We start from the raw sequence: 13,992 nt of genomic DNA on the forward strand, positions 1-13,992 counted from the left end.
ACCCTCCCAACCCCCCTCCCCCTCCCCCCCAAGCTGGTCCTGCCTCCAGACTGACAGAGGAGCGCACGCCTCCCTTCTCCCCCCACCCCGTTAGGGAGTGGTCCATTGTACAGCTCCAGCAAATAGCGAGCCCCCCCCTTCTGCTTGGCCCTCCTCCTCCCCGCCCTCACCCCCCCCGTCCCTTCCCCGAGACTAAATCATTCATTCTTGGTTGATTTGCATTGGATGTTCCACGCGCCCCCCCACCCCCACCCCGGGCTTTTTCACCACCTCCGCTGTATTTGCACCTGGAATTCTTCATCCTGGGGAGTAAAGGAGGTGCTTCACTTGCTGCTGGGCGGGGAGAGGGGGCTAGGGGCGCAGTGTTCTGGGCTTTCCCTTTCCTTAAGCACAGAAATTGGGGAAGGGTCCTTAGGGAATTTCGTCTCTTTCCATCCATGTATTTTCCTTCCTCCTCCCCCTCTTTTTCCCCTTCCCACCCTACCCCATCCCTTTGCATCGGAAGAAAAAAAAAGTTCCCGGTTTGCAGAGGGTTAGGGCCAGGAGAGAACCCGGGAAGCCACGGTGACAGGGCAGGTTTCACGCTGTCCAAGTTCCCACCCCGATCCTATCTAGCTCACCTACTGCAGCAGTTGATAGTGGACTAGGGAATCAAACAGAAAAGGAACCCGCCACCACGCCTCTCCGCACCCCTAACCCCGCGTCCAACACACACACACACACACACACACACACACACACACACACACCACACACACACACACACACACACACACACACACACCCCTAACTGAGGGGATAGCGAGATTCGCCCTGTATTTTCAGCATCCAAGACCCACAGGGTCCAGATCGCACCATCTCTGTCCTCAAAGAGGAAGGCAGTGGGATATATTCTGACAGGGATGCTGCTATTGGATACACTTAGGTAAAGGAATCCCTAAAATTCTGGTGGCTTCCCCCTTGCTTTTGCCTCTGCCCTTCAACCCTTCCAGTTAGTCCCCATCGGACAATTCCTACTCCACTCCTCTTAGCCCCTCCTGTGCCTGGCCTTAGCAAACTAAACTCTTCCGCAACTGCGGCCCGGCCTGACCCTCCCATACTCCCCACCGCAACCCCTTGGTGCCCTGCCCAGACGTCTCAGTGAGTCCCAGAACAGCAAGAGGCTTCCAGGAGAAGGTCCCGGCGGGCACGGCGAGGCGCCCGGTCTCATTAGAACCGGCCCCTGGCCGTCCAGCTGGCCTCCAGAGAGAAGAGAAGAGCTAGCGGAGATCTTGAATCGGGAGGGAGGTCTGCGGCTGCGCGCTGCATCCCCCTGCAAAGCCACTGGGAGGGTGTGGAGAGGACCAAAGGTTGGAAATAGTGAGGGAGAAATGGCAGGAAGGAGAGGAAGTATAAGGAGGGGGAGATATTAAGAGGAAATAAGAGAATGACAGTTAAAGAGGGAGGCAGAGACCCAAGAAAGACACAAGAAGAGAGGGAGAGAAAAACATAAAGATGGAGAGGAAGACAAGGAGAGGAGAGAAAGAGATAAGAAAGAGAGAGAAGGAGGAGGAAGAGAAGAAGAAAAAGAAGAGAAGAAGAGGAGGAGGAGAAAAAAAGAAGAGAAGGAGGAGGAAGAGGATTGAGTAAAAGATCATCGGAGAGGAGGAATGATGGGGATGATGGATTTTGGTGACCAGAAAGGGTGTCCACCAGTATTGACTTTATATATGGGGGCTGACTGGAATGCATACAGTCCAACGATTAGGAATGCATAAGAAGTCTAAATCACTGCCATAGCTGAAAAACTGCTTGAGCCACTAGAGAACATCATAAATTCATGGGATGGATATATTATATAGTATCTCCATATTCAATAATATAAAATATTTGAGGGCAGGAACCTTTTTTTCTGTTTTTGACTCTGTATTTCCAATGCCTTACACATATTAAGGTGCTTAATAAATTCTTGTTGAACAGAATCTAGAGCTGGTAGGGAGCTTGATGCAGTAGAAGTAGCATCTACTCTGCTGACAAATGAACTGGGAATTGAATCTTGACTGTGTTGTTTATTATCTGTGCCATCGAGAATTTGCCTTAACTTTTCTAGGCTTCAGTTTCCTCACCTGTAAAATGAAATTGAACTAAATAATATTTAGGCCAACTTTCAATCCAAAATTCCATTTTACAGGTGAGGAAACAATCCTTAGAGAAATCAATCTGCAATCATTTATTAAGTACCTACTATTTTCTTCTGGGCACTATGAATAAGAATACAAAACTAAATTAGTCTCTGCTGTCAAGGAGCTTACATTCCATCAGGAAAATCTAACATGTTTTATTAACATTTTATTTTTGTTATTCAACAAGCGTTTATTTTTTTCTCCCACCTCCTCTCCACCTCCACCTTTGAACTGAAGGAAAAAAGAACCAAAAGAAAATTTGTAACATATACATAGTCAAGCAATCAAGGAAACATTCCCATTTGTCTAAAACATATTGCCATATTTGGCTAGGGTCAAAAATGTATCAGCCTGCATATTTAGATCATCACCTCTTAGGAGATGAGCAGCATTTTCCTCATTGGTCTTCTGAATTTATGTTTGGTCATTGAATTCTTTTGAATTCATCTGAATTCTTTATTTCAAAATTGTATGTTTTTACAATAGTGTCTTTAGACAGTGATTCTTGAACTTTTTAGTCTCAGGATCTCTTTATACTCTTAAAAAATATTAAGGATTTCCCAAAGAGTTTTTGTTTATGTGGGTTATAGATATTGACATTTATCATGCCAGAAATTAAAACATCTTAATATAATTGTAACACTAGGAGGTGTGTAAATGCTTCACAGATATTCCCATCTTCAAAATAACTCTGGGATGTAGCTATTATTGTTATCCCCATTTTACAGGTGAGGAAAATGAGACAGACAGAAGTTAATGATTTGCCCAGGGTCACATAGCTAGTAAATGTCTGATGTACCTTTTATCATTTCTTACAGCATACTATAAGACATTATATTCATATACCATGCTTTATTCACAAATAAATACAGAACATATACTCAAAAAGTATAAAGGCAAGAGGGGAGCTCTAACAACTGGACAGATCAGCAAAGACCACTTACAGTGGTGGCACTCGAACCAAGTCTTGAATGGAGTTAGGGCTTTTGATAGACCAAAGTGAAATTGGGAGATCATTCTACATGTGGGGTATAGACGAATCAAAAGCATAGAGGTGAGGGATGAAATGTCTGTTATGTGGAATGGCACAAAGGCTAGTTTGACTGTGGGTGTAGAAGGAAGTGATTTGCCCAAGGGTACACATGAAATAAATGACTGAATTGTATTTGAATCCAGGTCTTATGATGCTAAATCCAGTGTTCCCTCCACTACACTAGGCTGCACACCATCCCCTATCTATACATCTTTAAGTTTTATTAGGAAACTCTTTATGTCACAACTGGGTAAGTTGATTAATATTATCCCCATTTATCATCAACATAAATGATAGTAATAGATATGTTTGTGTGTATGTGTATGTGTGTGTGTGTGTGTGCATGTGTGTGTGTGTAGGGGTGGAGTACTATATCAAAGTATTTTGCTAGGCATTGTGGGAAATATATAGTTACAGAACATATGGTCTCCATCCTGTTTTATAATATAATCGGAGAGATAAGGCAGAATAAATAACAATTGAAGGCAATAGAATCATAATAACCTCAAGTGCAGAGAATGATTCTCATTTTGTCTTTGAATTCTCAGTTTCTAGCAGTTTCTTGTATATATCACACACTTACAAAATGGTTGTTGAATTCAATTTTTATGACAAGTGGAAAAGGTTCACAGAATGCTAGTTTTAGAGATTGAAAGGACCATGGATCCATGAAGTCTAAGAACTTTCTTTTACAAATTTGAAAGCTGTGAGATGAAAAGTGGCTTGCCTAGGATTACACAGATAGTATCTTAAGATAGGATTTGAATTCAGGTCTTACTGACTCCAAGTTCAGCTCTATCTACTAGACCACCTACTTATTCATTAAGTTAGAGATTCTCCAATTGTGGTCTAGGGACCCCTGTACAGTCTCAAAACCATTTCAAGAGGTACTCTAAGTCAGTATTATTTTCTTCCTTTCTTTTTATTTTTTAGCAGTTTTTAAAGATTTTGACCACATTGTTTTATTTTCTCTTAAGAGTATTTTTTCCAGTTACATGTAAAGATAGTTTTCAACATTCATTATTGCAAGATTTTGAGTTCCAAATTATTCTCCCTCCCTATCCTTCCCCTCCCCAAGGCAGCAAACAATCTGATATAGATTATACATGTACAATCATGTTAAACATATTTTCACATTAGTCATGTAGTGAAAGAAGAATCAGAACAAAAGGGAAAAAACACAAGAAAGAAAAAACAAAAAAAGTGAAAATAGTATGCTTTGATTTGAATTCAGACTCCATAGTTTTCTCTGGATATAGACAGCATTTTCCATCATAAGTCTCTTGGAACTGTCTTGGATCATTCTATTGCTGAGAAGAGCTAAGTAATTCATGGTTGATTACCACACAATGTTGTTGTTACTGTGTACAATGTTTTCCTGGTTCTGCACATTTCATTTTACATCAGTTCATACAAGTCTTTCTAGGTTTTTCTGAAATCTGCCTGCTCATCATTTTTTATTACACAATACTATTCCATTAAACGAGGAATAAAGTTGTTGTTTCAAGTAGTTTTTTGGTTGATTCTCTAGGATTCTCTAACTATATCATTATATCATCTGCATGGAGTGATACTTTTGTTTCCTTGTTGCCTATTCTAATTCCTTCAATTTCCTTTTTTCCCCCTCTTATTGCTAAAGCTAACATTTCTAGCACAATATTGAATAATAGTGGTGATAATGGGCATCCTTATTTCACCCCTGATCTTATGGAGAATACTTCTAGCTTATCTCTATTACATATAATGCTTGTTGATGACTTTAGATAGATACTGCTCATCATTTTAAGGAAAATTCCATTTATTCCTATGATTTCTGGTGTTTTTAATAGGAATGGGTGCTATATTTTGTCAAAAGGTTTTTCTGCATCTATTAAGATGACCATATGGTTTCTGTTAGTTTTGTTATTGATATGGTATTATGCTGATAGTTTTCCTAATATTGAACCAGCCCTGCATTCCTAGTATAAATTCCACCTGGTCATAGTGTATTATCCTCATGATAAACTGCTGTAACCTCTTTGCTAATATTTTATTTAAAATTTTTTCGTGAATATCCATTAGAGAAATTGGTCTATAATTTTCTTTCTCTGTTTTAGCTCTTCCTGGTTTAGGTATCAGCTCCATATATGTGTCATAAAAGGAATTTGGTAGGATTCCTTCTTTGCCTATTTTTCCAAATAATTTATATAGTCTTGGGAATAATTGTTCTCTAAATGTTTAGCAGAATTCACTTGTAAATCCATCTGGCCCTGGAGATTTTTTCTTAGGGAGTTCACTGATGGGTTGTTCAATTTCTTTTTCTAAAATGGAGTTATTGGGGCAACTAGGTGGTGCAGTGGATAGAACATGGGCCCTGAACTCAGGAGGACCTGAGTTCAAATCCGGCCTTAGACCAAAGACTCGACACTTACTAGCTGTGTGACCCTGGGCAAGTTACTTAACTCTAATTGCCTAAAAAAAAAAATTAAAAATTAAAATGAAGTTATTTAAGCATTTTCATTCCTCTTCTGTTAATCTGAGCAATTTATATTTTTGTAAATATTCATCCATTTCACTTAGATTGTCAGATTTATTGGCATACAGTTGGGCAAAATCATTCCTAATTATTGCTTTAATTTCCTCTTCATTGGTGGTGAAGTCACTCTTTTTTATTTTTGATGTTGGTAGTTTGGTTTTTTTATTTCTTTAAATCAAAGGTTTATCTATTTTATTGTTTTCCCCCATAAAACCAGCTCTCAGTTTTATTTATTAGTTCAATAGTTTTCTTTCAGTTTTATTCATTTCTCCTTTGGTTTTCAGAATTCCTAATTTGATATTTAATCGCAAATTATTAATTTGCCCTTTTTCTAGCTTTATTCATTGATCCTCTTTTTCTCTATTTTATTCATGTAAGCATATAGAAATATAAAATTTCCCCTAAGAACTGCTTTGGATGCATTCCATAAGTTTTGGTATGTTGTTTCATTATTATTATTCTCTTTGATGAAATTATTGTTTCAATGATTTGTTGTTTGACCCACTCATTCTTTAGGATTGGATTATTTAGGTTCCAATTACTTTTTAATATATCTTTCCATGGCCCTTTATTACACATAATTTTTATTGAATCATGATCTGAAAAGGATGCATTTAATATTTCTGCCTTTCTGTATTTGATTATGAGTTTTTTATGCCCTAATACATGGTCAATTTTTGTATAAGTGCCATGTACTGCTGAGAAAAAGGTATGTTCCTTCCTAACCCCATTCAATTTTCTCCAGAGGTCTATCATATCTAAATTTTATAAAATTATATTCACCTCCTTAACTTCTTCCTTGATTATTTTGTTATTAGATTTATTTAGTTCTAAGAGGGGGAGGTTGAAGTCCCTCATGGATATAATTTTATTGCCTATTTCTTCCTGTAACTCACTTAGCTTCTTCTCTAAGAATCTGGATGCTATACCACTTGATGCATATATGTTTAGTACTGATATTACTTTTTTGTTTGTGTTACCTTTTAGCAAGATGTAGTTTCCTTCCTTATCTCTTTTAATTAAATATATTTTTGCTTTTGCTTTGTCTGAGATCAGGATTGCTACCCCTGCTTTTTTTTTTTTTACTTCAGCTGAAGCATAATATATTAAGACTAGTTCTTTGAGAAGCCTAATAAAATTGTTGCATCTCTAGTGAATTAGATTAAAAAGAAGTAGGCAGGAAATAAAATCAACAAAATAGCAAATGAGTAAGGTAAAATTACCACAAACAGAAGAAATAAAAAGAATAATTAAAACCTATTATACATAGTTACATGTGAACAAAACTGGGAATACAACATAAATAGAGGAATATTTTCAATAATATAAAATACCCAAACCATAAAGATGCATATCTTAATTAATCCAATCTCAGAAAAGGAAAAAGAACAAGCTGTAAAGAAATGACCAAAGAAAAAACTCCTAATCATGATAAATTCATGGGAGAAGTCTATCAAATTTCTGAACAATTAGTACTCATACTATACAAATTATTCTCAAAAATTGAGAAAGCATCCTACCGGAATTCTTTTATGAGATAGACCTAATACCTAAACCAGGGAAAGATAAAGCACAGAAGAAACATAAACTAATATTAATGAACATAAATTTAAAATGTTTTTTCCAAAAGTTATTCTTTGTGATCAAGTTGAATTTATGCCAGAAATGCAAGAATGATTCAACATCAGAAAATCAATCAACATAATTAGTTATATTAAAAACAAAAATATCTAAGACCACATTCATCTCAATAGATGTATAAAAAACTTTTGACAGAACATAACACTAATTTAATGCAAAAACTCTACAAAGTATAGGGATAGAAAGACCTTTTTAATGTCATAAAAAGTATCTTTCTAAAACCAAAAGTAAAAGCATCATATGCAATGAGGATATTCTATAATATTTTCTAGTAAATACAGAAGGAAAGCAAGGAGGCCTCCTCTACTCACTATTATTTGCTATATTTCTGGAAATGCTAACAATAGAAATAAGAGAAATAAATTAAATGTGTAAAGAATGGTAAAGAGGAGATGAAACTATGCCTATTTGCTGATAATATGATAGTTTACTTGGAAAATCCTAGGAAATAGGCAAAGAAACTAATTGGGATAATTGAAAGCTTCAACAGAGTTAGAAGTTGCAAAATAAAGTAAAAAATCAATGGTATGTAATAACAACAAAATCCAGGAGGCAATAATAGAATAGGAAATTCTGTTCCAAATAACTACATAATTCATGAAGTATCTGGGGATAAATCTACCAAAGCATACAAAAGACCTGTGTAGATTCAATTATAAAGTTCTCCTTAAAGAAATAAAGGACAACTTAAATAGTTGTATGAATATTCAGTGATCATGGCTGGACTGTGCCAATATAATAATAAAATTATAATACTACCAATGACAATACTTTTAATGCTTTACCAATCAAATTATCAAAGGGATAGATTACAGAACTTGATGAAAAAATAATAAAATTCATTAGCAAAAACAAAAGACCTAGAATACCAAGGGAAATAATGAAAAGAGGTAAGGAGTAAGGGGGAATAAATGACACTTTCAGATCTCAAACAATATAATAAAGCATCTGCCATTAAAACTATCCAGTACTGGTTTTGAGAGAGAGAGAGAGAGACAGAGACACAGACACAGACACACACACACACACACACACACACACACACACACACAGAGGTAGATCAGTGGAACAGAGTAGACAAGGGAAAATTCAGAAACAAAGAAATTTCATAACTGAGTGTTCAATAAAGTGGAAAATATAAATTACTGGAGAAAAAACAAACCTCTTTATTTGAAAAATTCTGGGAAAACTGAAAGCCAAATTTGGCAGAAATTAGACTTAGACCGACACCTTAGAGCATACTGCAATACATTCTAAATGGATACATTATCTTACTATTAGATACATTACCTTACTATTAAAGACCAAACTATAAAAAAAAATTAAAAGAAAACCAAATCATATACCTCTTATAGCTATGGTTAGGAGATATATTCTCTTTTTTAAAATGTTTATTTTATTTTTAATTTATGGAATAAAACAAGCATTTCCATAACATAGTACAATAAAAAATGATGATTACACATGAAATTGAAAATCTATTATGTGTCACTTACTATTCCTTTTAAATATACAATAAAGTTATCATGTAAATTTCTTGTTTTTTAATTTTTTCTTCCCTCCCGACTCCACTCTCAAGATGGCTACCATTAGGCACAAATGTGTGTACATGTATATGTATATGTATAACTACAGACACATGTATGCGCATATATGTAAAATCATTCTATACATACTTCTATTTATAAGTTCTTTTTCTGGAGGCAGATACCATCTTCCTTAATATGCCCTTTGTGGTTAATTTGGGTATTTATAATAGTAAAAAATGGAGATGTGTTCTTAACAAAACAAGGGATAAAGGCAATTTCAAAAGACATAATAGATAATTTTGATTACATGAAACTAAAAAGCACAGACAAAATTTGTGCAAGGGTAGAAGTTGAATAGGAAAAAAATCTTGGTGAGGTAGGTGGAAGCATTATCCCCATTTTACAAATGAAGAAACTAAGGAAAACAGAAGTTAAGTGACTTACCCAGGGTCACATAGCTAGTAAGTGCCTGAGGCCAGATTTGAACTCAAGTCTTCCTGACTCTAGTCTTTCTGACTGCAGGCACTCTATCCACTGTTCCCCCTAACCATTCCCTAATAGATAGATAAGTGGTCAAACATAGGAATAAACAGTTCTCAAAAGAAGAATTACAAACTATTAACAACTACGTGAAAGAATGTTTCAAATAGCTAATAAGAGGAAGAGAAATTAAAACTCTGAAATTTCAACTCATACCCTATAAATTGACAAAGAGACTGGAATAATCAATGTCAGAAGTATTGTGGGAAGATAGGCATACTGATCCATTGTTGATGGAGCTATGAATCAATAGACCCATTCTGGAATTCAGTTTGGAAATATGCAAATAAAGTGACTGAAATATTCATATCATTTAACCCAGAGATGCCACTGATAAGAAGAAAGTCTGGTGGGTGTGTGTGTGTGTGTGTGTGTGTGTGTGTGTGTGTGTGTGTGTGTGTATGTGTGTGTGTGTATACACCAAAATATTTATAGCAGCACTTTTTGAAATAGCAAAGAATTGGCAGCAAAGTAGATTCCCATCGATTGGGGAATGGTTAAATAAATTGTGGTACATGAATATAATGGAATATTGCTGTGCAGTATAAAATGATGAAAGTAATAAATATAGAAAATCAGGGAAATATCTACATGAACTGTTGTGGAATGATGTAGAGCCAGTAAAATAACATATGCATTGACTACAAACAATGTAAATGAAAAGAAAAGCACATACAATTTAAAGTGAATGCTGCCAAAAGATAAAGAACAAGGATGGTTTGAAAGTGGAGATATGAAAGGACATTTCCACTCTACCCTTTTGCAGAGGTGGGAGATCCACAGGTGTTGCACATTGCATACATTCTCAACTTTTTAAATGCTTTAATTAGCTAATGCTGATTTTTCCTCTCTTTTCTTTTTTTTGTCTTTAAAAACTACTAGTTGTATGGAATGCTTCTCTGGGAGAGAGAGGAAAGTGATGATACTAACAAAAGGCATCAAGAAAAAAACATTTAAAAATTAAAAAAATTTAAATGTAAGCTCTCTGACGACAGGGACTATCTTTCTTTTTGCTTCTATTTGTATCTCCACTGCTTTGCAAAGTGCTTAGGATACTTAATACTTAATAAATACTTGTTGTCTGCCTCCAATCCAACTCTCCAGCATCCCTGGGCATTTATTACTTACTGTCTAGCATTAGTAACCTAACCAAACTGGCCTTCCTCCCACGTGATAACTACATCTCCTGTCTCCATGCTTTTATACTAATCATCTCCTGTCTCTGGAATATACTCAGGCATAACCTGGACCTCATAGAATCCCTCTCTTCCTTCAAGAATCAGCTCAGGCATCTTCTTTTGCATGATACCTTCCTGGTCCCCACTCCCAACTGCTAATGCCCTTCTTCCCAAACTACCTTGTATTTAACAGTTTTGCATTTCTTTCCTTTATGTTACTTGTGAGCACTGAAATATGAGGAGACCAAATGTCTGATAAAATTGTATTTCTTATTATTTAACATTAAAAGCAGAAATGTGTCATTAATTGACATAAAGTACAGATTATTACATTCCATTGCTTTGTATCCATGGGACTTCTCCATCTCCTTGCCTGCAGCTTTCACTCCCTAGGGATACCTCCATTCTGGGATCTACTCCCAGGAATGGTGAATCTCTAGCCCATAATAACATTTCATGAGGAACCTCAGCCATGTTCACTTCACACTTTGCTTGACTTAGTGTCTGGTTTTCTCTTTATCCTTACCTTGTCCTCGAGTAGGTAATCTTTCACCTACTCCTTAACCCTTCACAGCTCCATTTTATGCTTTCATTGTTTTCTCTGTAAGAATGTAACCTCCTTGAGGGTAGGAACTCTCTTGTTTGCTACTACTTCTATCCCTACGACTTATCACAGTGCCTATCATATGGCATGTACAATAATAAATGCTTTGTTAAATCCATTCATCCATCTATCTATCTATTTTTCTAGCTACCTATCATCTGTCTATATATCTATCAGGTAGGTGACACAGGACATAGAGTGCTAGGCCTGGAGTCAGAAGGACCTGAGTTCAAATCTATCCTCAGATATTTGTGCAACCCTAGTCAAATTGCTTAACCTTTGTCTGCCTCAGTTTTCTCAACTATAAAATAGGGATAATTATAACACATACCTCCCATGGTTGTTGAGAACATCAAATCAGATAATTTTAAGCTCAGTGCCTGGCATATAGTAGGCAATTAGTAAAAATGCTTGCTTTTCCTTTTCCCATAAATCATTTAAGTAGCTAACAAGCAAGTTATCTTTATTCTGTATATACTTAGGCATGTGCCTGCAGTTTCTTCCACTAAAATATAAACTACTAGAATAGGGATTATTTCATTCTTTATATTTATGTGACTAAAGTCCAGCATAATTCTTGTCACATAGCAAGAGCTTAATAGAAGCTTTTGAATTGATTTGAGTCGAGGATGCCCATCAATTGGGGAATGGCTGAACAAGTTGTGGTATATGAATATAATGGAATACTATTGTGCTATAAGAAATGATGAACAGGAAGACTTCAGAAAAACCTGGAAACACTTGTACGGTCTGATGCTGAGTGAAGTGAGAAAAACCAGAAGAATATTGTACACAGTAACAGCCACATTGTGCAATGACTAATATTGATAGACTTAACCCTTCTCAGCAATACAAGGATCTAATACATCTCCAAAGGCCTCATGATGGAAAATGCTATCCACATCCAAAGAAAGGACTATGAAGTTTTAATGCAGATCGAAGCACACTATTTGCTATTTTTTTTCTTCTGTTGTGTTTTGTTTCCTCTTTCTGGTGGTTCCTCCTATTGGTTCTAATTCTTACAACATCATTAATGTGAAAATATGTTTAATAGGAATGTATTTGTATAGCTTGTATCAGATTGCACCCTGCCTTGGGGAGGGAGGTAGGGAGGGAGAGGGAGAAAAATTTAAAACTCAAAAGCTTGTGGAAGTGATTGTTGATAAATCAAAATAAATTAATTAAAAAAAATGAATTGACTTGAGTTGACAGCACTTACCCAGAACCACTTTCTAGGCCATCTTCAAATAATGCCACCTGAACACTATTTCCCTTCCCTTCTACCTTTAGCTCCCCATATGTTGTTTTCCTGTATTAGAATATAAGCTACTTGAGTACTAGGACTGTCTCCCTTGTATTTGTATCCCAGTGTTTAGCATAGTGATTGGCACATAGTAAGTGCTTAAGAAATGCTTTTTCATTCAACAATTTTAAAGGCAGCTACTATTAACTCCAGTTGGCAGGCAAGGAAACTGATTTTCAATGGGCTTAAGTGATTTACCTGAATAGTAAAGCCAGGACAGAAACCTGTTTGTTCTGATTCCAAGTTCCATTATTGAGATGGTTTGAGGCTCTCCTGAAAATAACTGGAATGCAATTCCATCTTATCCTGCCCCACTTCAATCACTGTTAATTTACATAAGTGCGTTGGGATATTAGAAATAGCCACTATAGGAAACAAGAAATGTGTTTCAAAGCATTTCACAAATGAAGATGTAGACACTTCACTGGGTAAAACGCTATTCCACTTCCCTTAGAAAGATTTAGAGACCAAAAGGACCTTAGAGGTTATACAGGTCAGTGAGATGAAAGAATTTAAACCCCCTTTTTCACAAATAAAGAAACTGAGGTTCAGAAAGGGGAAATGACTGTAGGGTCAATCAGGTAGTAACTAGTAGAACTGAGATTTGAACCTTTTTTTTTTTGACTCAACTGTCCTTTCCACTATATATGCTGTCTCCACTAATGAGAGGATTACCTAACTTAAGTGAGAAATTGGATTTAGTTAACCACTAATGTGGTTTTCAAGTCTGTAAAAACAAAAAGGAAAAGGTCTTCATGCAGGAATTGGATAATGGAAGTTGGAGCCTTACAAGCCAAACAAACAAACAAACAAAAAAGTAAGTTAAACTTCCCTGGTTTTTCAACAGAGAATTGACAAGCACACCATCTACTGGTCAAATCATGGGTGGTCAATGGAAAATAGGGGTGCCTAAAGACAATTTGCATTTTAATTCACTTGTATTCAATTTAAATGAATTTGTTTTCTTGCTGATAGCTAGATGATATAGTGGGTAGCTTCTGTACTTGGTGTAAGGAAGACTCAAGTTAGAATTTTGCCTAAGACGCTTATTAGCTTGTATAATCCTGGGTAAGTGATTTAAAGCTTCATAATCTCTAAAATGGGGATAATAATAGCACCTACCTCTCAAAATTGTTGTGAAGATTAAAGGTGATAATATGTGCAAAATGATTCACAAACCTTAAAGGACTATATAAATACTAGTTCACACTAGTTAGCATGTCTGTTTATGGCACATCTATTTTACCAGTCACCCACAATTCAAATCTGAATTAGATCATCCTGAAAACTCCTACCTCCAAACATCCGCTAAGTTCACCCCATATACCTGACACACACTTATTTCTTATTTTCACCTTTTAAAATCTTTTTCTCCTTCTAAAAACTCCTTTCAGGTGATACTACACAAAGCTTTTCAAAAACACACCCAACTTGTGATCTCTTCCTACTCAAATTTTTGGATAACATATTATGTAGCTCCTAGAGGC

This window comes from Vombatus ursinus, unplaced genomic scaffold (assembly GCF_900497805.2).
Source record: "Vombatus ursinus unplaced genomic scaffold, bare-nosed wombat genome assembly UNPS02014973.1, whole genome shotgun sequence".
NCBI lineage: Eukaryota > Metazoa > Chordata > Mammalia > Diprotodontia > Vombatidae > Vombatus > Vombatus ursinus.